Source organism: Hylobates moloch, unplaced genomic scaffold (genome assembly GCF_009828535.3).
Source record: "Hylobates moloch isolate HMO894 unplaced genomic scaffold, HMol_V3 SCAFFOLD_4, whole genome shotgun sequence".
Lineage (NCBI taxonomy): Eukaryota > Metazoa > Chordata > Mammalia > Primates > Hylobatidae > Hylobates > Hylobates moloch.
Window position 1 is genome coordinate 102965392 of NW_026652279.1, and position 26894 is coordinate 102992285.

A 26894-nucleotide genomic window follows, 5' to 3' on the forward strand; every position below is an offset into this window, starting at 1 on the left:
CTGAGCTGTGGCCTAGGGTTTTTGTGTAGTGGATCGATACGTGCTGCTTGTGGGCAGGACAACACAGTGTGTCACCACTGAGTCGTTTCCATCTTCTTTCATGTTTTAGTTTCTCTCTCCAGAGGTCTGTGATCTCCGAGAGGGCTTAAAACACCTGGTGATCAGCCCTTATATGCGTTTCCTGGATGAGCCTTTTTAAAAATTAATTTTTATTTGGGATTTTCCAGTAGGGCCACTGCACATGACAGGGGTCAACCCCCAAGACACTCCCACAAGGCCCCTGGTCACCCAGGGGTGCCATTCTGCTGGGAGGAGCAAAAGCCCTTTCTCTTTGGAACTGAGAAAACTCAGTCTCCTGTTAACCTGTGAAAACAACCGTTCATTTCCTCATGCAAATACACACAGACAAGCTGAATTGAGATCAACTTGGGGAGAAAAATGAATAGAGAAGACCCTTTAGAAAGCGGCTCTGAACTAGAATCAGGATCCTTAACCAACAACTTCCTAGGAGAAAAAAAAAAAAGAAAAAAACAGCCAAGACCACTTCCTGTAAACTGTGCTCAGCCACCCCTAACTTTGTAGTTCTTATCATCTGCCATTACACATGCCACGGTCAAATCCTCTCACAGAACAAAGTAATCTCTGGTACCCCCAAAACCAAAGAGATCAGGTCATGTAATACAGAAAAACAGAGCTTGAGACCTAAGAACAATCTGCTCATGACTCTTGAAACTTTACAAAGAAAGCAGAACACCACAAAAAGTGTCAGTGGTGCCTTTGTTCTGAATTCTTTACAGGGATTCAAGTCATTAAAAGCCTTCTTTAAATTTTTTGGTACTGCAGATGGCAAAGGGGAAGGAGGTATAGGGTGGAAGAAAAGTAAATGAAAGAACATTTGTTTGTTTGTTTGTTTTAAAGATAGGAAGCAAACACAGAAACGAAGTGCATGATTTTTTGATTTTTGTTTTTCCTCTTTTGCAGCTATGAGGAATTTTAGCCAAATTAGAGAGGCTTTATTACCCATATCTTGGAATTCTCACTCAGATTTGACCAAGGGAGGTAGAGTTGGTCAAATCTGATGAGAGAAAAACTGTAACAACAACAACAACAAAACCCAGCAATATGATCACATCACTGAGCACTCTAATGGTAAGGAGAAATTGAGACCAGCTTATTGTTAAACTTCAGTCAAGACAAAATCCCAATTCAGCAACTTACCTAGGGATGGGTCTCAAGCTAAAGACTGCCTTTTACCATCCTAGAAGCAAGAAAAACACTTGAACTCATCTTCCCTGCTGGGTGCGAGTTCAAACTACATAAAGGATTTACTTACCTTCCATCGTCATGGAAGCAGAAAATTTTGCCTTCCTTGTTGGAAGCAAGTAAAATGCCAAAAAAAGGCAGGCGGGGGCAGGGGGTGGGTAGTTGCACAGCAAAATAAACTTTAGATCTTGACCAAATTTTTGGAGATCAGTGATTTTCTGGATGTGTGCTCCCAGACCTCAGCAAATTGTCCCATGAATTTGAGCCATAAAATTAGCTCATGCTGGTACCAAGCACCAAGAGGAAATTTGTCAAAGGTCAGAGGCATCTTCACTTGGAAGCCCTCCGTGGTTACCAAAATGTGAACCCCAAATATCTGAGACAGGTCTTGGTTAATTTAGAAAGTTTATTTTGCCGAGATTGAGGACATGCACCTGTGACACAGCCTTAGGAGGTCCTGACAACAAGTGCCCAAGGTGATCAGAGCATAGTTTGGTTTTATACGTTTTAGGGAGACATGAGACATCAATCAACATATGTAAGATGAGCTCGGTGTAATCCCAGCACTTTGGGAGGCTGAGGCAGGTGGATCACCTGAGGTCAGGAGTTTGAGACCAGCCTGATCAACATGGAGAAACCCCGTCTCTACTAAAAATACAAAATTAGCCTAGCGTGGTGGTGCACACCTGTAATCCCAGCTACTCAGGAGGCTGAGGCAGGAGAATTGCTTGAACCTGAGGGGCGGAGGTTGCAGTGAGCCAAGATCGCGCCATTGCGCTCCAGCCTGGGCAATAAGAGTGAAACTCCGTCTCAAAAAAAAAAAAAAATGTAAGCTGAACATTGATTTGGTCTGGTAAGGCGGGGCAACTCAAAGCAAAGGTGGGACAACTCCAAGCTGGGAGGGAGCTTTCAGGTCATAGGTAGATAAGAGACCTATGATTGCATTCCTTCAGTTTCTGATTAGCCTCTCCAAAGGAGGCAATCAGATATCCATTTGTCTTAGTGAGCCCAGGGGTGACTTTGAATAGAATGGGAGGCAGGTTTGCCCTAAGCAGTTCCCAGCTTGACTTTTCCCTTTAGCTTAGTGATTTGGGGGCCTCAAGATTTATTTTACTTTCACAGGAACAATGGGAATACACACAAAGGGTCACTATCTGGTGCTATGTGACTTTTGGTTACAAGGAAGTAGGCTAAAGTGCTACTGGATTAATGGTTAATTGTAACTATATTTCTGTCCAGAATTCTTGTTAACAGTGAGGTGACTTTAATGACATCCTCCAAGATCCTCATGTTTCAGCTCGAGGATGACTTATTTCCTGAAAACACACTTTCAAACTTATTTTTTTGTTCATTCTGCTAAAGCATGTTTTTAAAAGGTAAAGTTATGACCCTTGTACAAATATGAAGTTGAACATGTGCGAAAATGATTAATTTATTAATAAATCAGAAAACCAGTAGATGTTATAACTGGTTAAAGAAAATGCCAAGACACATAAGTACACCATAAGGAATTCTGAAACAAATTTGTTGAACCCCTTTCCTGTTTGCCCTGAGAATACTTGCTGGCAGTGCTTGCGGCTGGAATGTTTACTCCATGATAACTTTGACACGAAATATCTTGATTTTATTATCAATAACAAATATATAATAATAATTATTATTATTTTTTGAGACACAGTTTCACTCTGCTGCCTGTTTTCAAGTGATTCTTGTGCCTCACCCTCCCGAGTAGCTGGGATTACAGGCACGCTCCACCACACCTGGCTAATTTTTGTATTATTAGTAGAGACAGGGTTTTGCCATTTTGACCAGGATGGTCTCAAACTCCTGACCTCAAGTGATTCGCCTGCCTTGGCCTCCCAAAGTGCTGGGAATACAGGCATGAGCCTCCACGCCCGGCCTATTATTATTATTTTCATATCACTCTAGTGTACGGACTTTAGAAACAAAAGACATCATTTTATTATAGCATTCTGTTTTTAGTTGTGGTACTTCCATTTACAAAACATAGTAATTCTTGATTACTGAAAATGTCAAATCCTAGAAAACATAGCATTCCTATGCATGATGTTAACATTGTTCTCGAACAGTTGTTGGCTGAAGATTCATTTGATGAATCAGGTTTTTCCAAATTACTTGATTCTGATGATTCAGACAATTCCGATGTCAGTTCTGTTTAGAAATAACTCCAATAACTTTTTTTTTTTTTTTTTAGACGGAGTCTCACTCTGTTGCCCAGGCTGGAGTGCAGTGGCGCAATCTCAGCTCACTGCAAGCTCTGCCTCCCAGGTTCATGCCATTCTCTTGCCTCAGCCTCCCAAGTAGCTGGGACTACAGGCACCCGCCACCATGTCTGGCTAATTTTTTGTATTTTTAGTAGAGATGGGATTTCACCATGTTAGCCAGGATGAGGATGATCTCCATCCCCTGACCTTATGATCTGCCTGCCTCGGCCTCCCAAAGTGCTGGAATTACAGGCGTGTGCCACCGTGCCCAGCATTTTTTTTTTTGAGACAGAGTTTTTGCTCTGTTGTCCAGGCTGGAGTGCAACAGTGTGATCTTGGCTCACTGCAACCTCTGTCTCCCAAGTTCAAACGATCCTCCATCCTCAGCCTCCTGAGTAGCTGGGATTACAGGTATGCGCCACCATGCCTGGCTAATTTTTGTATTTTTAGTAGAGACAGGGTTTCACCATGTTGGCCAGGCTGGTCTCAAACTCCTGACCTCAGGTGATCTGCTAACCTCAGCCTCCCAAAGTGCTGGGATTACAGGCATGAAACATTGCTCCCAGCCTAAGAACAGTTTTTATATTTTATTTTCACATTGAAAATCAGTCAGATTTGCTCCAGGCTCAAAGAGCATATTTATGTCAAATTAAACGAGCGTTAGCTGCACTTTTTTTTTCCTAAATAGGAAAATGGTTAAAAGATGAACAACTGCAAGGCCATAATCACTTGCCCTTCCATTGTACACAATTTGCATTTCTATGGACAATAATCATTTGCATTATTATCAGTTTTCTACAACTTATAGGAGTTGTAAAACGGCTTAAAGGCAGTTTACATAACAGGACACCCCATAATCTTTCACCCATTTCAAAGTCTTTAACAATTTTTCTTGACATTACTAATTCCTCTGCCTAGATTGCAAGTCACCAAAATTCTCTTCATCTAATCAGTTCCTTATTTTTTTTTAGACGGTGTTTCACTCTGTCGCCCAGGCTGGAGTGCAGTGGCATTGATCTCGGCTCACTGCAACCTCCACCTCTTGGGTTCAAGTGATTCTTGTGCCTCAGTCTCCCAAGTAGCTGGGATTACAGATGTGTGCCACCACACCTGGCTAATTTTTGTACTTTTAGTAGAGATGAGGTTTCACCATGTTGGCCAGGCCGGTCTTGAACTCCTGACCTCAAGTGATCCGCCTGCCTTGGCCTCCTAAAGTGCTGGGATTAGAGGCATGAGCCACCACACCTAGCCAAATCAGTTCTTATTAAATACCTACCATGTGCCAAGCACTCTGCTAAGTGCTGGGGCTCAATGGTGAGGAAAGCAGATGTCATTCCAACTGTCATCATCTTTTAGTTAGTTTTTTTTTACACTTACTGAAATCACCTTTCCAAAAATTATAACAGTGAGAAAATTATGGCAGTGGAGGTGATCTGATCTAGCCAACCCCTCTCTTGCCTTTAGCTTTCAACTTGGTTGGCATGTCTTCCTGGGTTGATCTTCACATTTGTCTTCCAGTAAACTTTTATCAAATTATTTCTGTTCCAACAGCCTTAATTTTGGCTGACATTTTTGGTGTAGCTGGCAGGAATTCCGAGTGATTTCCCTCGATCACCCAGCATGGCTTCTGACTCTCTGCAGGTACTGGCAACAAACCCATTGCATTCCTGAACTTGATGGCCCTGCTGGATGCTACAGACAAGTTCCTTCAGAATCAATAAACTTCCCATCTTGGTCAAAGTTCTGGTTTATTGAAGCTGGTATCCTCCTTGGCTAGGAGGTACAAAGACTCTTTCAGACTGAGAGTTACTGCTATAAGTTCAAGGTAAGGGTAGAATTCTAGGGCAGGGTAAAATAGGAGATCTGTGAATTGTTGTCCTGGAATTTTGGGGAGAGACAACCTTTTCCTTTCTCCTTTTTGGTTGCATGAGGGCATGCTTGCTCCAAAGTTGAGACACTCACTGCCTCCAGCCCAATGGGAAAACTGGGCCGGGCGTGGTGGCGCATGCCTGTAATCCCAACCCTGCAGATTGCCTGAGGTCAAGAGTTCGAGACCAGCCTGGCCAACATGGTGAAACCCCGTCTCTACTAAAAATAGAAAAATTAGCCGGGAGTGGTGGCATGAGCCTGTAATCCCAGCTACTTGGGAGGCTGAGGCAGGAGAATCACTTGAACACAGGAGGCGGAGGTTGCAGTGAGCTGAGATCGAGCCACTGCACTCCAGCCTGGGTGACAGAGCAAGACTCTGTCTCAAAAAAACAACAACAACAACAAAAAAAAAACAAATGGGAAGACTGGAACTAGCAGAGGTGTCAAACATACTACCCAAAATATGTAGCAGTCTTATAGGAGAATCCTCACACAACTTTTTGCTTAGTTGACAGGCTTTCTAAAGACTGATCATCTCTTGCCAGTGAGCATCCTGCCACTTCTTTGGAAGTGATTTGGGAATTCAAGATACATGAAAGAATCTTTTCAGCCTGTTGGGTGAAATATATAGGAAGAAAGATTCTAGCCAGAACACTTGATCCACTACATAGTTTGTCTTGCTCAAAACAACCAAGATAGAAAATGGGTCTTCTAAGACTGAAGGTGCACCATCTCTGTCAAGACCAGATGGTTTTATGTATAAAACTTATGGTCCTTCTATTTGCCAGTACTTAGATAAGTGGACCTGCTAACCCAGGATAGTCATAAGCACCAGTGGCCAAAATGGGGATTTAAAAACAATTGTTTTACCCATGACATTTTTATTCAGTTTGATTATTCCTTGTGAAATGAGTGTAAATTAATCTCTATGTCATATCTTATCAAAATACGATCTTCATCCTTTGATCACATCGAGTGTTTCACACACTACACTCCAGTACACCCACAACTAAGAGCAGAATACTTCATTACAGGAAACATGAATCTTAGCAAAAGCTGGTCAATTTTTTTTTTTAACAAAAATTCAGTATAAAATAAAAAAGACTGATCCAAAGAGCTGAGTTTGTTATACTCATTTCATTATGATATACAGTACGATGTTATGTAATGAACATGGGTTGATAAATTATTGGTGCATTAAATGGCAATGTTTCATTAGGGAGGCTGTTCTGCTTTACCTATCTGAAAATTACTTAGAAAATGTCTGCATTTCCTATTTTAGAAACTACAGTCTTCCCAAAGACAAAAGTCTTTAAATAGTTTAATGCTTAGTGTTCTTAACATAACAATGCAACTTAGTTGAGAAGGTATTTTGTCAACTCTTAATCTAAGTAAGAATAGGAGTGTGTAGTGTGTTAGGCCATTCTTGCATTGCTATAAAGAACAACCATGTGGCTCAGTTATTTATAAAGAAAAGAGGTTTAATTGGTTCACGGTTTTGCAGTGCGCAAGCATGGGTCCAGCAACTGTGTGGCTTCTGGGGAGGCCTCAGGGAGCTTTCATTCATGGCGGAAGGTAAAGACAGAGCAGGCACCTCACATGGCCAGAGCAGGAGTAAGGAGGATGGAGTAGGTGCAACACACTTTTAAACAACCAGATCTCGTGTGAACTCAGAGCGAGAGCTCACTTATCACTAAGGGGATGGTGCCAAGCCATTCATGAGGGATCTGCCGCCATGATCCACACTGGAGACTACATTTCAACATAAGATTTGGAGGGGCCACATATTCAAACCATATTAAGGGGATTTAAAAAAATAAGGCTTTAAGAAGTCTTGTCATTTTAGAGCTAAATTTTAAAGAATGTGAGTCTCAACTTTTATCTATAGAACAAACAAAATCTTAAAGTGAGTGGTTCAAAATGGTTTTATGGAAAATTAATCTGTAACTAAAACTTGTCATTGAGTGAGAAGGCACTACCATTTTTTAAGCAAAATGTAAAACAGTTTCAAAAGGCAGGGCTAAGAATGAGAGGCTCCAGACATTTACAACAGCAGGCATTTTCTCTTCCTGTTCTTCACAGGAGGTGGGCAAAGAACTGCTCAGATAGCTTTGTCAAACACTGTTTTGAACCCTTGCTATGTGAGAGCCAAGCATTTCAGGTATTTTAAAGCACCAATCTCCTTATTCCTGGCTAAAAACTGCAGATAGGTGATGGGAGTCAGCTTCTTCTCCTTCAGTTTCTCAATTGTGTCTTTAACAACACTAAGATCAACTTTACTTCCCACAAGAATGATGGGCGTGTTGAGAAAATGGTGCTGCATTTCAGGATGCCACTCTGCACAGACATTTTCAAATGATGCAAGACTCATGAGGGAGAAGCATATTAAAAATACGTCTGTTTACAGATAGAATGGGGGCATAATCTGTCATAATCTTCTTGTCCAGATGTATCCCATAAGCCCAGATTCACTGGCTTTCCATCTACCTTAACATTGGCAGCAGAATAATTGTCAAAGACAATAGTGATAATGCATTGGGAAATGCACTGGGTGTAACACTGGTTAGTAGGCAAGTTTTACTTATAGCTCCATCTCCAACCACCACACACTTGATGGCTTGCACCTGGGTCACTCGCTAGGCCCTGGCAGTGGTGGTCAGGCACTAAGGCAAGAAGTGGTGGGATAGAAGCATGGTAGGCAGGTGCATGCCTGCAGGTGGCAGGAGATGGGGTCCCAAGGTTGTTGTCCATGCCACCTCACCCTTAGCCCAAAATGGGAATCTTTTGAAAATGCTAAAATAATTAATTCACGTGCACAATTGGAAAAAGATGGGTTTAGACAAACTGAGTGGGAGACTTACTGTCACCAGCACTTAGAAGCTTCTATTTAGGTGAGTGCAAAAGTAAATGCAGTTTTTGCATTGTTGGAATTTGCCATTTGGTATTGGAATACATTCTTAAATAATGTGGTTATGATATACATCATTTTAGTGAGTATTTTTCACTTTATTTCTTTTGTAATGACATTACTTGATGTTTATTTTTTGTTTATTTTAGACTATGGAAATGATGTTAGACAAAAAGCAAATTCAAGCGATTTTGTTATTCGAGTTCAAAATGGGTTGTAAAGCAGCGGAGACAACTCGCAATGTCAATAATGCATTTGGCCCAGGAACTGCTAATGAACATACGGTGCAGTGGTGGATCAAGAAGTTTTGCAAAGGAGACAAGAGCCTTGAAGATAGGGAGCATAGTGGCCAGCCATCAGAAGTTGACAATGACCAATTGATAGCAATCATCAAAGCTGACCCTCTTACAACTATACAAGACGTTGCTAAAGAACTCAACGTTGACCATTCTATGGTCGTTGGCATTTGAAGCAAATTGGGAAGGTGAAAAAGCTCTGTGAGTGAGTGCCTCATGAGCTGAGCAAAAATTTAAAAAAAAATAATTTTTTTGAAGTGTTGTCTTCTCTTATTCTATGCAACAACAATGAACTATTTCTTGATTGGATTTGTGCAATGAAAAGTGGATTTAAATTTTTTTTTTTTTTTTTCTGAGATGGAGTCTCGCTCTGTCACCCAGGTTGGAGTGCAGTGGTGGTGCAATCTCAGCTCACTGCACCCTCTGCCTCCTGGGTTCAAGTGATTCTCCTGCCTCAGCCTCCCAGGTAGCTGGGGTTATAGGCATATGCCACAACGCCTGGCTAATTTTTGTATTTTTAGTAGATATGGGGTTTTGCCATACTGGCCAAGCTGGTCTCAAACTCCTGCTCAGGGGATCCACCCACCTTGGCCTCTCAAAGTGCTAGGATTACAGGCGTGAGCCACCATGCCCAGCCGAAAAGTGGATTTTATATGACAACTGGTGACAGTCAGCTCAGTGGTTGGACCGAGAACAAGCTCCAAAGCACTTCTCAAAGTCAAACTTACACCAAACAAAGGTCATGGTCACTGTTTGATGGTCTGCTGCCGATGTGATCCATGACAGCTTTCTGAATCCCTGCGAAACCATCACATCTGACAAGTATGCTCAGCAAATCAAAGAGATCCACTAAAAACTGCAAAGCCTGCAGCTGGCATTGGTCAACAAATAGGGCCCAATTCTTCTCCATGACAACACCCAACCACACGTTGCACAACCAATGCTTCAAAAGTTGAACAAATTGGGCTATGAATTTTTGCCTCATCCAACATATTCACCTGACCTCCCGCTAACTGACTATCTCTTCTTCAAGTATCTCAACAACTTATTGCAGGGAAAACGCTTCCACAACTAGCAGGATGCAGAAAATACTTTCCAAGAGTTTGTTGAATCCTGAAGCACAGATTTTTATGCTACAAGAGGAAACAAACTTATTTCTCATTGGCAAAAATGTGTTGATTGTAATGGTTCTTTTTTTTTTATGAGACGGAGTCTAGCTCTGTCTCCCAGGCTGGAGTGCGGTGGCGCGATCTCGGCTCACTGCAAGCTCCGCCTCTCGGGTTTTACGCCATTCTCCTGCCTCAGCCTCCCGAGTAGCTGGGACTACAGGCATGCACCACCCATGCCCAGCTAATTTTTTTTTGTATTTTTAGTAGAGACGGGGTTTCACCATGTTAGCCAGGATGGTCTTGAACTCCTGACCTCGTGATCTGCCCGCCTTGGCCTCCCAAAGTGCTGGGATTACAGGCGTGAGCCACTGCACCCAGCCTTTTTTTTTTTTTTTTTTTGATACGGAGTTTCACTCTGTCACCCAGGCTGGAGTGCAGTGGCGCAATCTCGGCTCACTGCAACCTCTGCCTCCTGGGTTCAAGCGATTCTTCTGCCTCAGCCTCCCAAGTAGCTGGGACTACAGGCGCATGCCCCAGTGCCCAGCTAATTTTTGTATTTTTAGTAGAGATGGGGTTTCACCATGTTGGCCAGGCTGGTCTTGAACTCCTGACCTCATGATCCGCCCACCTCGGCCTCCCAAAGTGCTGGGATTACAGGCGTGAGCCACTGTGCTTGGCCTGTAATGGTTCTTATTTTGATTAATAAAGATATATTTGAACCTAGTTATAATGATTTAAAATCTACCCTCCAAAACTGCAATTACTTTTGCACCAACCTATAAAAGAAATTTTGTAGAGGCTGGACGCGGGGGCTCATGCCTGTAATCCCAGCACTTCGGGAGGCCGAGGTGGGCAGATCACCTGAGGTCAGGAGTTTGAGACCAGCCTGACCAACATGGAGAAACCCCGTCTCTACTAAAAATACAAAAAAAATTACCCAGGCGTGGTGGTTCATGCCTGTAATCCCAGCTACTCGGGAGGCTGAGGCAGGAGAATTGTTTGAACCTGGGAGGTGGAGGTTGCGGTGAGCCGAGATCGTGTCATTGCACTCCAGCCTGGGCAACAAGAGCAAAACTCTGTCTCAAAAAAAAAAAAAAAAAAAAAAAATTTTGAAAAAAGTTGCCACTATTCAACAGGTAAATAAAAGGATACCAGAAACTATTTTTCTTTTCTTTTTCTTTGAGATGGGGTCTTGCTCTGTTGTCCAAGCTGGAGTGCAATGTCATGATTACAGCTCACTGTCACCTTGCCCTCCCAGGCCCAAGTGATCTTCCCACCTCAGCCTCCTGAGTAGCCGGGACTATAGGCACACCCCACCACTCCTGGCTAATTTTTGTATTTTTAGCAGAGACGGGGTTTTGCCATGTTGCCTAGGGAGGTCTTGAACTCCCAGGTTCAAGCGATCTACCCGCCACAGCCTCCTAAAGTGCTGGGATTACAGGTGAGCTGCTGCACCTGGTCAGCCTGAAACTATTTCTAAATTGAAAAAGATTTAGCACCTTTCTCCCTTTCACCTCCAACTGCTTCTGCCTATCCTTCTGGCTCCTTCCCCACCCCCACTCCCTTATTTGAACTCATTCCTTTCTGCTTTTACCTTTAGCTCTCATATATTTCTTAGGTGGAGACTTTTGGAATTTCACAATGCATACATTTCTTTCTCTCAAAAGAGGGAAAGGTATTTAAATGTAGAACAGATAAGCAAACAGAACAGCTACAGAACAAGAATAAAACTGCTGAGATTGTTAAAATACAGATCCAACAAATTTTTTCTAAACTGGGATTGAAAAATGCCACTTATGATTTACTGCAAGAATTCCTGAACCTTTTGTGATCTTAGTCTTCCACTGTCATTGGCAAAATATATTCAGCTGCCCCCATTAAAATGGAACACTTAATTGAAAAATTAGAAATCTAAAAGAGAAAGAACTATATAAGTGTTTATAAAAGTTAGGCTCTTAGATCAAACAGATCAAAATCTTGAGCTTGGAGCAATAATATAAGGAATCTCTGTTCAATACAAAAGTTTTACTTTTTCTGCTATGCAGAGACCAACAAAAAACAACAAAAACAAAACAAAAAACAAAAACAAAAAGCTGAAAGAAGAGAGAGAGAGAGAGCGAGAGAGAAACTGCTCTAATCTTTCCTGTCCACATTTGTTAATCAAGCAAACCAGACTGGTAAACGAAAGATAGATTTGTTACTAATTCAAGGATAATTGGGGATTTTATCTTCCTTATTCAATTCAGCCAGTCCTAGCCAAAATGTAAACATTAAAAATTTAACCATGACTGGGCATGGTGGCTCACGCCTGTAATCCTAGCACTTTGGGAGACCAAGGCGGGAGGATCACGAGGTCAGGAGATCGAGACCATCCTGGCTAACATGGTGAAACCCCATCTCAACTGAAAATACAAAAAATTAGCTGGGCGTGGTGGTGGGCACCTGTAGTCCCAGCTACTCAGGAGGTTGAGGCAGGAGAATGGTGTGAACCCAGGAGGCGGAGCTTGCAGTGAGCAGAGATCACGCCACTGCACTCCAGCCTGGGCGACAGAGGGAGAGTCTGTCTCAAAAAAAAAAAAAAAAAAAAAATTTAAACTTAAACTCATTTGAAACTGAAAAAAAGGGTAAAATTGATTTTACAAAAATCAAACTGCTCTAGCACTTTGTGAAGCAAAGGCGTGAGGATCATTTGAGGCAGGGAGTTCAAGACAAGTCAGGGTAACATAGTGAGACCCTCATCTCAATTAAAATAAAAAAATAAAAATAAATTAGCTAGGTGGTGGCATGTGCCTGTAGCCTTAGGTACTTGGGAGGAGGCTGAGGTGGGAGGACTGGTTGAGTCAAGTAGTTCAGGGCTGCAGTGAACTATGAATATGCCACAGCACTCCAGCCTGGGTGCCAGAGTGAGGCACTATCACCAAAAAACTAAAATCAAAACTGCCACAAAAACTTATTTGCCTGAAATTTTGGTCCACAGTCTTCATTAGATTATCTGTAAGGGCAATTAAATTTTAGCCACGTGAACACATTCCAGTTTAGTCAGAAATATAATTTGGATCCAATTGTCTTTTATGAACCAGTGAGTTTTTATTACTATCTCATGACTAAAATTCTAAAACGAAAGCTGTGAAATCTTTGTGTGTGTGTGTGTGTGTGTGTGTGTGTGTGTGTGTGTTTAGATGTATTTATACATATATACATGTATTATATGCTGTGTCTACATGGTAAAATTTGGCATAGTTGACCAGAAATCTCTTAAGGATAAATGAGTGCTCATATAAAATATACAGTAATTAACCCTAATGGCTTTTAGTTTATGTGAAATGAGTAAAGCATTAATAAATAAGATGATTTTAAAATTATTGGTAAAATAGAAATGTCTTCAGAATTGTCAGCACACACTTTGCCTGGGTTTACTGGTCAGACAGTTTTATATCTTTCTCTGCTAGATATCTGAAGCTGTCATGGTTTAACACAAAGGTTATAAAAGTATAAACTCAGCCTAAAACAGAATGATCTTTGTGTAATTTTGTGATAAGACTAATTTAATGTTACAGCCGTATCTTCTGGCTTATCAGCAAAATACCAATATACTTAACTTTAAGGTTCTTATTTAAGTGAACACCTGACAGTCACAGGCCATAAAAATGGATAACAAGGAAATAATTTGATACCATGACTAACTTTGTCTAATATCTCAGTTTTCAGAAATAATCTAGGTTATCTGCTAAAATAAATAAATTGGGTAAATGAAATAAATTTCCATAAATGAACTTTTAATGTAATTTGATATCTTAAAATTGTGTTAAATTAATAGATACTAATTAAATCTGAGTCATTATCAAATAAGATTTTAAAATTATGTTATAGGGAACATGTTTCTAAAAATTACAAAATGATTCTTGTGATAAATATTGATATACTGAAAATGAACCAGGTAGGTAAAAAAAGAAAAGAAATTAAAAGTAAAATACTGATATGTGACAGACAATTCAAGATCTTGCTTCCTAGGTGTCACTAAATTTAAGAGTTAAAAATTATAATCAATATATAGAATTCTGTATATAAAGAGTACATATATATACAAAATGTATTTTTGATAGAAAAAAATTATAAGAAAGTCACAAAGTGGCTGGGCATGGTGGCTTATACCTGTAATCCCAGCACTTTGGGAGGCCGAGGCAGGGGGATCACGAGGTCAAGAGATTGAGACCATCCTGGCCAACATGGTGAAACCCCGTCTCTACTAAAAATACAAAAATTAGCTGGGCATGGTGGTATGTGCCTGTAATCCCAGCTACTGGGAAGGCTGAGGCAGGAGATTCGCTTGAACCCAGGAGGCAGAGGTTGCAGTAAGCCAAGATTGTGCCACTGCACTCCAGCCTGGCAACAGAGTGAGACTCCATCTCAAAAAAAAAAAAAAAAAAGAAAAAGAAAGAAAGAAAGAAAGGGATAAAGTTGTGTTCTTTATTAAGAAAAAAATAATTTTGTCTAATTTGGAGGTTAATTAAACATTGTTTCAAAATATAGAACAGATAGGAAAGAACCAGTAAGTAGGAGAGTGATATATGAAGAAAGTATAGATATGAAAACGTATTTTTAGTAAGAAAGGTTAAAAAGAAAAGATAATAATGTTATATGAGAAAACACTTTATATGGTAAATTTGTGTCCTGAGGTAAAATTTAAGAGTGCAAAAGTACAGGATAAAGCAGAACTTTCAAGCATATTGTCAATGGTACATATTGTCAGAGTATGTTGTGATAAGGTTTGTGAAAAGAAAATTTATGAAAGGAAATTTGCATGTGATCAAGTTGGCTATAATTAAAAGGAAATTACTTATAAGTCTTTCTAAACATTGAGCTTCGATATTAAATTATACTAATACAAAACTAAAATTTTGGTTCCCTATGTTAGAATAACAAGTTTTTCATCAAGTATCAATTTGCTTTTAGTAAAATTCAGAGGTTCTGAATTTTCAATTCTGAAATCTGTATCTTTTTAAAACTTCTCAGACTTATATCTCGGAAGTTCAACTTTTACTGTACCTTGCTGCATGTGATTTGCAGGTCACATGTCATTGCCTTCTGTTTTTTTATCCCTGGGAAAGGTACATCTTTTGCTTGGCTGGGATGGTAACTCTCTCCTTCAATGTTTTTATCAATTCCTGTAACTTTTGTTCTGGTTCTAACACTGATGTTGTGGCCTGACACTGAAATGTTTTATCTTGAAGGTGTAGAAAAGCAAGTTTTCCTTTAATATAACTTGATTCTGTACTCTTGGGTTTTCTTTATAGGTCTGCATTGTTCAGTATAACCAGGAAACATCCATGTTGTTACTAAGAGTCCCTACTTTGTGTCCCTACACAAGGTACTAGTTTTCTTGTTTACATTTCTCCATAATAAATTGTACATCATAATCCTGGACAAACTCTTCCTCTGTCTGCTTAAATTCAAGTACCTTTTTCATCAGGTTTGACTTCCAGGTTATATAAATGGGCTTCTCATGAGGAAAAGCAATTACACTATAGAAGGTTTTTCTTTTCCTTTTTGTTAACAGGTCTGAAAAAAAAAGATTTTACATTTTATCAAGATAATCCTTGTGTTGTTTTTATTAGGATTTTGGTTACTTAGGAAAACTGAGCTTTAAATGGGTTAAGGTTTTCACAACCATGTAACTTCTATAGAGCTTTTGAAGTTTTATGATTATCACTCTGGTTAAATGAATAACTATTATTTAACAGTGACCTGTGATTCTGTTTTGTTTTTTGGATTTTGTTTTTGTTTTTGTTTTGAGACAGGATCTTGCTCTGTTGCCCAGGCTGCAATGCAGTTGTGTGATCGTAGTTCACTGTAAACTAGGCTCGAGTGATCCTCCCACCTCAGCCTCCTGAATAGCTGGGACTACTGACGCATGCCAGAACATCCAGCTAATTAAATTTTTTTTTTTCATTTTTTGTTTTAGAGATAAGGTCTTGCTCTGTTGTCCAAACTGGAGTCAAGTGGTACAATCACAACTTGCTGTAATTTTGAACTCTGGGGCTCAAGCAATCCTTGGTCTCCTGAGTAGCTAGGACTACAGGTGTGTGTCACCATGCCCAGTTAATTTTTCATTTTTATTTGTAGATACCAGGTCTCCCTATGTTGCCCAGTCTGGTCTTGAACTTCTGGCCTCAAGCAATCATTCTGCCTTGACCTCTCAATGTGCTGGGACTACAGGTATAAGCCACGATGCTGTAAACACTTTTCGTGGAGGAGAGATCTTGCTAATGTAGCCCAGGCTGGTCTTAAACTCCTGGCCTCAAGCAATCCTCCCACCTCAGCCTCCCAAAGCACTGGGATTACTGGCCTGAGCCACTGTACCCAGCCCATGATTCTCTTTTGATCAAATGTTTCAAACCTTTTGACATCTTTGACAGATTTCACTGGGATCAAAATTCTAAATTACTTTTTTTTGGCTTAAAATTAACTTTGGGATATTCTAGTTGGGCCCCTGGAAACATCAAAGAATGTATCTCTCATTTTGTAGAGATATTAAATTATTTGGTAAATTGTATGGGAGGCATTGTCAAATAACAAGAATATTGGATCTTCTCTCAGTTACATTTATGGGTATGTTATTGATATAAGTGTTTCCAAAATCATACAAATTAATAAAAATATAATATTTTGTCAGTCATAATTTTATTATGATTTTTGATTGCTATGTTAAAGTTATATTTGTATGAATATATTATTAATTTAAATATTCCAAAAATTATATAAAAGTTATAAAATTCTGATGGTCCTGATGTGACATTATCAGTCATAATTCTGGTTGCATCTACTAGATATTTTAAATGCTGCATGTAATAGCAATAACTAAATTTCCTGGTCAATTGGAACTTTCATCAGATTTTAATCATGACTATTCTAAGTTTTTATCATCCACAGCTGTTGTTTTGAATTCTTCTCTAAAAGCATTTGCAATCAGCTTTAGTCCAAAATTGCTTTTCATGGAAAAGACTAACAAGTACTCTTGAACACTGATTTCTGATAACTTTAAGATAAATGGACTAAATAAAAACTCCCAGAATTCTAGTAAAAGACTGACTCATTCATGAGGAACGTTAAGTCAACATCAAGTAGAAAAAGAATTACAAGGGACTGAACTGATGGAGCACTAAAATGATTACATAAATTTTTGTTTGAAATACTGCTGATTCTTTTTGTATTTTGTTTTCCAAAGTCAACACTTCCACAGTACATCTCACTACAAAGACATTCCCCAAGGCTAGTGGGTGACCCAGTGCCAATCAGCCCACTCTGTGATTAGCCCATCATAGTCCTATCTTTTGGTGTTGAGTGTTCCCACAATCTCCAAGGTTTCAAAACTTCCTTTTTATCTAAGCCCCCTGAAGTAACAACCACTCACTGCAACCACTGGCTGCCACTTCCAAAACTGCAGCTTTTGCCAGTAACTGTAGCTTTTGCCAGTAACTTGCCATTACACATAAAAAAGTTCTGGTTCTCTCTCACAATACAAAGTAATCCATGGTACTCCAAAAGCCAAAGAGATCAGGTACTACTTTTAATTGCTTTTTTTTTTTTTTTTTTTCTGAGACCGGGTCTTGCTTTTTTACCTAGGTCGGAGTGCAGTGGCACTATCTTGGCTCACCGCAACCTCCGCCTTCCGGGTTCAAGTGGTTCTCCTGCCTCAGCGTCCCGAGTGGCTGGGATTACAGGTGTATGCCACTACGCCCAGCTAATTTTTTTTATTTTTAGTAGAGATGGGGTTTCACCATGTTGGCCAGGCTGGTCTTAAACCCCTTACCTCATGTGATCTGCCCACCTCGACTTCCCAAAATGCTGGTATTACAGGCGTGAGCCACCATGCCAGGCCTTTATTCCTCTTATAACTGTTCATTATTTAACAATTTGATTTCCTCTATGACAATATAAACTGTAATTTATAAATTAATAGAATCAGATTTCAAAAAAAATTCTTGAACCTAATAATTCAATCTTATCTTTTAATTCTAAATACATTTTCCCTTTTTTTTTGAGAGAAGGAGCTGTGAATATTATATAATCCACAATCCTTTTTGTAATGTCCAGGATTTTTGCAGAAATTGCAAAGCAGAGGATTAGATTGGTTTTGGAACTTACTAGGTTAGATAATTGTTTTAGTTGCAAACTCATGATCTTTTTTGCTTTTCCCCTCTGTTTGGCTTTCTTTTCTTTTTCTTCCTTAGGTAAGGTATGGGATATTTGATCAGCAAAATTAACTAGCTCATGAGTTTGAGAGGCAGTCCAACTGGGGCATTGTCTCTTTGTTACAAATGCCAGTTCTTCATCTGATCCATTTAAGAAGTTTTAGTTAAGGAGAGCATCATTTTGGTAAGTTAGCATACATTTATTCTGATAGGTCTGAATATTGTTTAAATAGTTTTTTTTTTCACACTCTCATAGTATAACATTACAAGCTCATCAAGATTTTGTTAGCATTGTTATATTTTGTTCCAATTAACTACTTTTGGAAAACGAAGGGGATAGGATTTAGCAAAGCTTTGGCAGTATTGCAGGCCCATTCATGATTTGCTTCAGAAAATTTATGGAAGTCCTTTAAACAATTTCTCCAATTTGCCTTTGCAATCTAATCTTTGGCTTTACTTTCTGATGCTAATATGTGAATCACTTGGTATAAACCAGAGAATCTGGGACTATAAGATCAAACATTTATTTTTATTTTTATTTTTATTTTTTTTTTTTTGAGACGGAGTCTCGCTCTTTCACCCAGGCTGGAGTGCGGTGGCGCGATCTCCACTCACTGCAAGCTCCGCCTCCCGGGTTCACGCCATTCTCCTGCCTCAGCCTCTCCGAGTAGCTGGGACTACAGGCGCCCGCCACCACGCCCGGCTAATTTTTTGTATTTTTAGTAGAGATGGGGTTTCACCATGGTCTCGATCTCCTGACCTTGTGATCCGCCCGCCTCGGCCTCCCAAAGTGCTGGGATTACAAGCGTGAGCCACCGCGCCCGGCCCGATCAAACATTTAAATCACATTTTCTAGCAAATTCAATGGGGTCCTGAAGGGGATCTGGGAACTTTTAAATTATGCCTTTAAGTTTTACTTTTGAACCATGGTTGACATATCAAGTCAGGTTCTCCTCTAATGGACACAAGGTATTTCCAAAATGGAGCCAGAACAGCAGTAGAAGGAGGAAGAGGAGGAAGGGGAGGTAAATCTGGACAAGGAAATTCTGTCAAAAGAGAAGGAGGAGGCCAGGTGCGGTGGCTCACGCCTGTAATCCCAGCACTTTGGGAGGCCAAAGCAGGCGGATCACTTGAGGCCAGGAGTTTGAGACCAGCCTGGCCAACATGGCAAAATCCCGTCTCTACTAAAAAATACAAAAATTAGCTGGGCGTGACGCACGCCTGTAAATCCAGCTACTCAGGAGGCTGAGGCAGGAGAATCACTTCAACCTGGGTGTGTGTGTGTGTGTGTATGTATGTGTGTATGTATGTGTAGGTTGTAGTGAGCCGAGATCACGCCACTGCACTCCAGCCTGGGTGACAGAGTGAGACGCTATCTAAAAAAAAAAAAAAAAAAAGAGAGAGAGAGAGAGAAAGAGGAGCTGAAGGAGGCGGAAATTTTGGTAGTATTTTTAAATTCAGAAATTGTGTTGTACTTTTGTCTTACTCTTACAGAGAACTGGCTTTATCACAACCTCTTTTAGAGGCTAAGTACCATTGAAAATAGCTCCCAGGTATTTTCTTTTCTTTTAGAGTTGGCTTTTACTAATGAATCATGCAGAAAAACTAGTTTAGGTATTTCAAAGGTACCTCATTTTGGCCATTGTAACTTGGGGTCATCTTGAGTAATATGAGATCCATTTTTTTCTAGATATTTGCATGAGGAGGTGCTGTGAATATTAAACAGGAATCCAGCTGGTGTTTCTACTGGTGGATCTCTACTTAAGGAGGAAGAGTCAGTTATAGAAGTAAGATTGCCCATAATGAAGACTTTCCTTTTGAATGACCAAAAAGACCTAGCAGGAAGAATTTCGATCACTCAAGAAGAAAAGTTTAAATTTGCCAATTGAACTGAGCTTCACAATCTGGCCAGTTTGAAAGACTTTTTTTTTTTTTTAAGTGATAAACTGATATCTCCCTGACCAAAATTCTGAATGAGAGAAATGTTTAAAAAGCTCTAAGGCGTAATTCAAATAAGACCTTAATATCAGAGAAAAAGTGAAACTTACAAATCTGTGGTCAGCAAAATCACTAAAGAATAACAAATGAAACTCCTACCGAACAGCAGAGTTTCAATTTCAGCTCTATCAACTTAGGAATGTGTGTAGCTCAAATAATGTCTCAATCCTCAAGAAAGCCAGAAAGATTCAGACTTGAGAGGAGCCTTTCCAGAGATCGTTGTTGACTCCAGCAAGGTTGGATAAACTACTGGCACTAGTTCTCTAGTTGTCAGTGAAGTGACAGTGATCACTGGAGGTCTGCTTTAGGTCCCGTTTGGGTCACCAAAATGTCAGCCTTAAGAATGAGATGCAGAAAATATGATTAAGCATAGAGTTTATTTGAGCTCAAAGATTGAAGATGGCCACCCAAAAGCATAGATTCAAGTTTCCCTGAATACACACTTCTGTTTGCTGTAATTACAAGTGATTTAAACATTTTAAAAAAATAATTAGAGACAAGGTCTTGCTGGGCCTGAACTCCTGGCCTCAGGCAATCCTCCTGACTCAGCTTCCCAGAGTGTTGGGATTGTAGGCATGAACCACTGCACCCGGCCTTACCAGTGGTTTTTAAAGGAAAAAAATAAAAAAGAGGCAATTCCTAAATTGTTTACTAAGATTTTACATTAAAATGACATAAGTTATTGATTGGCTACACATTGTTCTTTGTATCACAAATTTCAGGAACATGAAGATAATGGGCGAGGCAGCTAGTCAAGAAAAAAATGCCTTTAAACAATTGCCTGGGTGCAGGGGGCATGACTGAAGTTCCATACTCATGTCTCTCTGGGCCTGATACATTTTGCATACCTCGCATAGATCAGATTGCTCTGAGCTATTTCTCTTTTTCTCATGGATAATAGTATTTTCTCATAGGGTTTTCATAAAGATTAAATAAGAAATAGCAAATTGCATATAGTGTCTAATACAGAGTAAGTGTTCAATAACAGTTATGATGAAATGATTACAGTAATTGAGAAGAGAAAGGAGAGATAGGAGAGAGGAGTAAAGTTCCCTAAGAAGGCAAAGACATATACCCTCCTAAGCGCAGGTAGTGGAATTAAGTCTGCATTCACCAGGGGATAGGAAACTTTTCCCTTCACCCTTTGAAGGTTCACTGAAAACTGACAAAAGGCAGATTAACAGTAGAAAAGGCATACACAATTTTATTTTCACGTGGCTAGCCTGGGGGAATCGCAGAATGGTGACCCAACAATGCACTATTATACAGAAGCTTATGTACCTGTTTTCAGAGGGGAGAGATGTATTGACTTGGGAGGTGGGAGGCAGATGATATAGAAAGGCAAAGGACAGGTCAGGGGCGGTGGCTCACACCTGTAATCTCAGCACTTTGGGAGGCCGAGGTGGACGGATCACCTGAAGTCAGGAGTTTGAGACCTGCCTGGCCAACAGGGTGAAACCCTGACTCTACTAAAAATACAAAAATTAGCCGGATGTGGTGGTGGGCGTTTATAATCCCAGCTACTCGGGAGGCTGAGGCAAGACAATCGCTTGAACCCAGGAGGTGGAGGTTGCAGTGAGCCGAGATCGCATTACTGCACTTCAGCCTGGACAACAGAGCGAGACTCTGTCTCAAAAAAAGAAAAAGAAAAAAAGAAAGGCAAGGACCAGAGCTGCACAGAAACAAAGTCTGTCTTGTTATGTAGATAAAGATTTTATGTAAATAAAACCTCTCGGTGCTGCTCTCAGAAGAACAGACGAAAAGTCTGTCTGGGTGTGGGGATGACTCCCAGTCTCTTCTCTTCTCTGGTGGTTGATCTTTCCTGGTTATTTGATGAGATTCCTAGGGAGGGAGTCTTAAGACAATTGTATTAAAACTTTCTTCTTCAGATAAGAAATTCCAGAAAGAGTCTTTCTTATTTATTTATTTATTTTTATTTTTTTGAGATGGAGTCTCCCTCTGTTGCCTAGGCTGGAGTGCAGTGGCACGATCTTGGCTCATGGCTACCTCCCTCTCCCGGGTTCAAGTGATTCTCCTGCCTCAGACTCCTGAGTAGCTGGGATTACAGGTACCCACCACCACCATGTCTGGCTAATTTTGGTATTTTTAGTAGAGACAGGGTTTCACCATATTGGCCAAGCTAGTCTCGAACTCCTGATCTCAGGTGAGCCACCCGCCTTGGCCTTCCAAAGTGCTGGGATTACAGGTGCGAGCCACCGTGCCTGGCCAAGAGTCTTTCTTAGAGTGCTTCTGGAAACAGGATCAGAGAGACAGGAAGGTGGGAGAAGGGGCAGAGAAAGAGAGATCTTTGTTCTCAGGCTTATTTTTGAGGATTTTCAAAAGCACTCAGCATGGCTACATTTGGGGAATCATTTCTGTGCCCCAATACAGGGAAGAAAAGGGAGAAACACACTAGATCTGGATTTTTTTTTAATGTTTTTTTTGAGATGGGGTCTTGCTTTGTCACCCAGGCTGGAGTGCAGTGACACAATCATGGCTCACTGCAGCCTTGACCTCCTGGGCTCAAGTGATCCTCCCACTTCAGCCTCCCAAGTAGCTGAGACCACAGGTGTGCACCACCACGCCTGGCTAAATTATTTTTTGTAGAGATGGGGCCTCCTTATGTTGCCCATACTGGTCTCAAACTCCTGGGCTCAAGTGTTCCTCCTGCTTCGGCCTCCAAAGTGTTGGGATTACAGGCGTGAGCCACTGCGCCTGGCCTAGATCTAGAATCTAAAGCACTTGGCAACTTGAGAATAAGAAAGAGCAGTCAAAGTTGATTATAAAATTTTGAGGCAAGCTGGGTGTGGTGGCACCTGAGTAGTCGGAAGCTGTAATTCCAGCTTTTCAAGAGAGCACCTTGAGTAGGTGGAATCTGTAATTCCAGCTACTCAAGAGGCTGGAATATATATATTCCAGATAAGAAATTCCAGAAAGAGCCTTTCTTATTTATTTATTTATTTTTGATTTATTTTTATTTTATATGTATATATATTTGATGTTAACTGCAAGAGTGGCGTCAATAACAAAAACAGAGAAGTAATTTTCTCTATTTTTTTGGACTACTTTGATGGGAAGATAATAAATTTTATTTCAACTGTTAAAGTAGGAAATGCTTATAAGACATCCAGATGGAGATATTAAACAATGAGAATGAAGGCCAGGAGATCAAAAGGGGACTTGAAACTGGAGACAGATTTGAAATAATCTACTTGGTGTTAATAATGACGCTATGGGAGCAAGAGAATTTATTAATTTTGTATTGCTAGTGTATTAATTCTGTACATGCTGGTCTTGCACGTAGCAGGTGTTCAATGAACGTGTTTTATTGTTGTTGTTGAAGAGAAAACAGAATTATCTAGATAATCTACATTTAGGAGAAGAATGAGGACTTGATTGAGGACCCAAAGGATGACCAAGAAGAGGTTCAGGAGAAAACCCAGAATTCTGCAGGGTCTTGGCGATGCAAGTGTCAGGGCCATTTGAACCAGAGCTACTCCATCTTGAGTGAGGGCTAAGAAAACTGAGGCTGGGACTTGCTGGGCTGCATTCCCAGAAGGGTATGTGTTCCTAGCCTTTAGGTTAACGGAACAGATTAATAACGTTTACTAACAGACCCAGACTCAGGAATGTCCTGATATCCTGGTATCTTGAAAACAAGAGCACTCCTAATTTTGCTTTAAAGATAAATATCGCTTCTTGCAAAATATAGTAATTAAGAAAATTAATTGTTTAAATCACAAACCCTTGTAGCAGAGCAAATCTCCCCATGTTTTTTTTGTTATCCTATATATAAATAAGCATTGTACCTAGGGGTGGGCACTTTCCTCCTCTTACTTTCAGGAATGCCCTACTCTGTCTATAGAGTAGCTATTCCTTCACCACTTTACTTCCTTAATAAACTTGCTTTTGCTTTGCACTGTGGACTTGCCCCAAATTCTTTCTTCGGTGAGATCCAAGAACCCTCTCCTGGGGTCTGGATCGGGAGCCCTTTCTGGTAACATAAGAAAGAGAAATTCATGAAGGAGAGGGTGGTCTACTGTGTGAAATGCCAATGAAAGATTAAGGACCCTGTGGACTGAGAAACTTTTTGGAATTGGCCAATTCTTAAAAATATAAGCTCCATGAGGGCAGATGTTTTTTTAGAGGCAGGATCTTACTTATTGCCCAGATTGGAGGGCAGTGGCTATTCACAGGCACAATCACAGTGCACTGCAGCCTCAAATCCCTAGGCTCAAGTGAGGCTCTTGTCTCAGCCTCACAAGTAGCTGGAACTACAGATGTGTGCCTGGGCTTCCGCTGAGAGCAGATATTTTTGACTGTTAGAAGCCTGCCTGTAACATCGTAGGTACTCAACAATAAATACTGTGAACAAAAACTCTCTGAAAAGGAATTTAGAAGAAAGAGACTATTCCAATGAACAGTTTGCAAATTGGGGAGACACAGCCTTTGGTACAAAAGGAAGGTACATTCCAGAGAACAAAGGCAGGGATTGTTTTTATATAGAAAGCACCTACCCAGGTTCCCGTGCTCCTCCATTTATGTAGATGAAGGATGCAAACTTGCTTAGATCTGATTGGTTGATGTTTGCTGAGTTTTGATTGGTTGACATAGGTTACAGCTTATTGGTTGGTTCAGGTGCCTAAACAGGAACAGGCAGCTATGAAAGTTGCAAAGTTAAGCAAAAGCCTGTAAGGAACTCAGAGTACGTGTGTGATCTCTAATCAGCAAATGGCCAATTGGCTCTATTTTCAATTCAGGCCCAGTTAGACACTAAGGATTTATCTTGAAGGACTGGCTTTTTCAGGTTTCACAACGCGGAACAAATGAACTGGTGATATTTCAGAAAACACTTTCAGAAAACTGTTGGGCACAGAAGCCAAATCTTAAGTATTCAATAGAGTTGCCACTTTCCTAAAAAATACCCAACTATTTCTCATCTGTTTTCCCCATGTAGTCAGAGTGATTTAATGCAGTTGTGTGATAATGGCTCGCTGCAGCGTCGACCTCCCAGGCTTAAGCTATTATCCCACCTCAGCCGATTAGGTAGCTGGGACTACAGGCGTATGCCACTATGTCTGCCTAATTTTTAAAATTTTTTGTAGAGACAGGGTCTCACTATGTTGTTCAGGTTGGTTTTGAACTCCTGAGGTCAAGTGATCCTCCTGCCTTGGCCTCCTAAAGAGTTGGGATTATGGGTGTGTGCCACTGTGCCTGGCCAGAATGACTTTTAAAAAATTAAATCATCAGATCATGTAACTTGCCTTCTGAAAATGTTTCAGTGGATTCCCATTGAATTTAAGATTAAAAAAAAAAAAAACCACATTGCCCGAGACCGTGAACTCTGCACAACCTGGTCTATATTTTCAACTGTACTGCATACCACTTTACTTCTCCTGCACTACACTCCAGCCACGTCCTTTAACCAGAGAAGAGAGACAAGTTCTTACCTTTCCCTTCTATTCCTTCGTCATACCAATCTTCTTCCTGCATTAGGGCATTTGCACGTGGTTCCCTTTGTTTAGAATATGCCATCCCATGACATGTGGTCCCCCACCAGGATCTCCCAGCCAAACTTCCTTCTCATCCTCAGGTTTCTGTTCAATTGTCATTATCACCTCCCCAAAGGGTTCTCATTCCTGTGTACTTGGTTTAAAGTAGTCCTTCCCTCAGCCCCCATTGCTCTCAAATGACCTTGCTTTGTGTCCCTCATAGGACTTGCTTTAAGTCCCTCATAGGACTTCATACAGTTTGGAATTACCTTATCTATTTGTTTATGTGTTTATAATCTGTCTCCTCCCACTAGGATATAAACTATGTAAAGAGAGAGAACATGCAAACTGGGAGGAGAGTAACTGACGAATAAAATTTGAGGAAAAGCAAAAAGGGATGAGATGAAGAACTCAAAGGGAGGAATGAGAGTAACTTTCTGTCTCAGAAAACAGAGCCGGCTGGATGCGGTGGCTCAGGCCTGTAATCCCAGCACTTTGGGAGGCCGAAGCGGGCAGATCACGAGGTCAGGAGATCGAGACCATCCTGGCTAACACGGTGAAACCCTGTCTCTACTAAAAATACAAAAAAAAATTAGCCGGGCGTGGTGGCGGGTGCCCATAGTTCCAGCTACTCGGGAGGCTGAGACAGGAGAACAGCGTGAACCCGGGAGGCGGAGCTTGCAGTGAGCCGAGATCGCGCCACTGCACTCCAGCCTGGGAGACAGAGTGAGATTCCATCTCAAAAGAAGAAAAGAAAAGAAAAGAAAAGAAAGACGAGCCAAGAACATAGAAGAGAGCAGAAACATTGGGGAGTCTGGGGTAGAACACGTTGTGTAACCTGATAAGTTATTTTCCCATCAGCCTTTAATTACATAGTTAAATTGGCTGTAGGAATAGCAGCAAACTATTTGATTTTAGGTTGCCAGCTGGCTCTGGAAGACATGCATGTATATGGGGTGGAGAAAATCCTTTTCCAGATTCTTTTCTCCTTGTTTTTACTAGGCTGAATGAGAAGAATCAGTGGCCCATATTACGTATGTAAAAAGGGCTTTGGGAACCGCAAAGGTCTTTACAGATGTGGTTACTGTTATTTTACTTTATGCATGATTCTAAAGGAGGTATGCACTATCTGAAGTGCCAGGAAGGAGCATCTGGGTGGATGTCCATGATGGCCCCAAAGGGACTTCAGCATTTTTCATGAGAAACAGTGAGTTCAGATTTACACAGTATTTGTTTTTTATCACAGGCTTTGAAATGACTAAGCATTAAATTCACATAACCCTGCTGTGAAACACATTATAATAATGTTATTATAACCCCATTTTCTGTTGAAAAGTAGAAATAAGATCCGTTCCAGACTAAACAGGAAGTCAGTAATAAGATTATAGTTACTGGTTAATCCAGGCTTTCTGATTGTGCATACATTACATCTTTTAAACACATAAGGTTCAGGATGACAACTACCAGCACCATGATTGGTGTTCTTTTCTATTCCCTCCCTCTCCCCTCACCCCCACACTAGTGTAGACAACCAAGGTGATA

At 40.6% G+C, this 26894-nt stretch overlaps 2 pseudogenes; one reads left to right on the forward strand and one right to left on the reverse strand.

Moving 5' to 3' along the window:
- The window catches only part of LOC131383299 (histone-lysine N-methyltransferase SETMAR-like), a 149248-nt pseudogene extending 139402 nt beyond the window's left edge, over window positions 1-9846 (forward strand).
- On the reverse strand, window positions 7402-8343 carry LOC116467473 (ras-related C3 botulinum toxin substrate 1-like; annotated as a pseudogene).
- Window positions 9847-26894: the final 17048 nt, after the last annotated feature.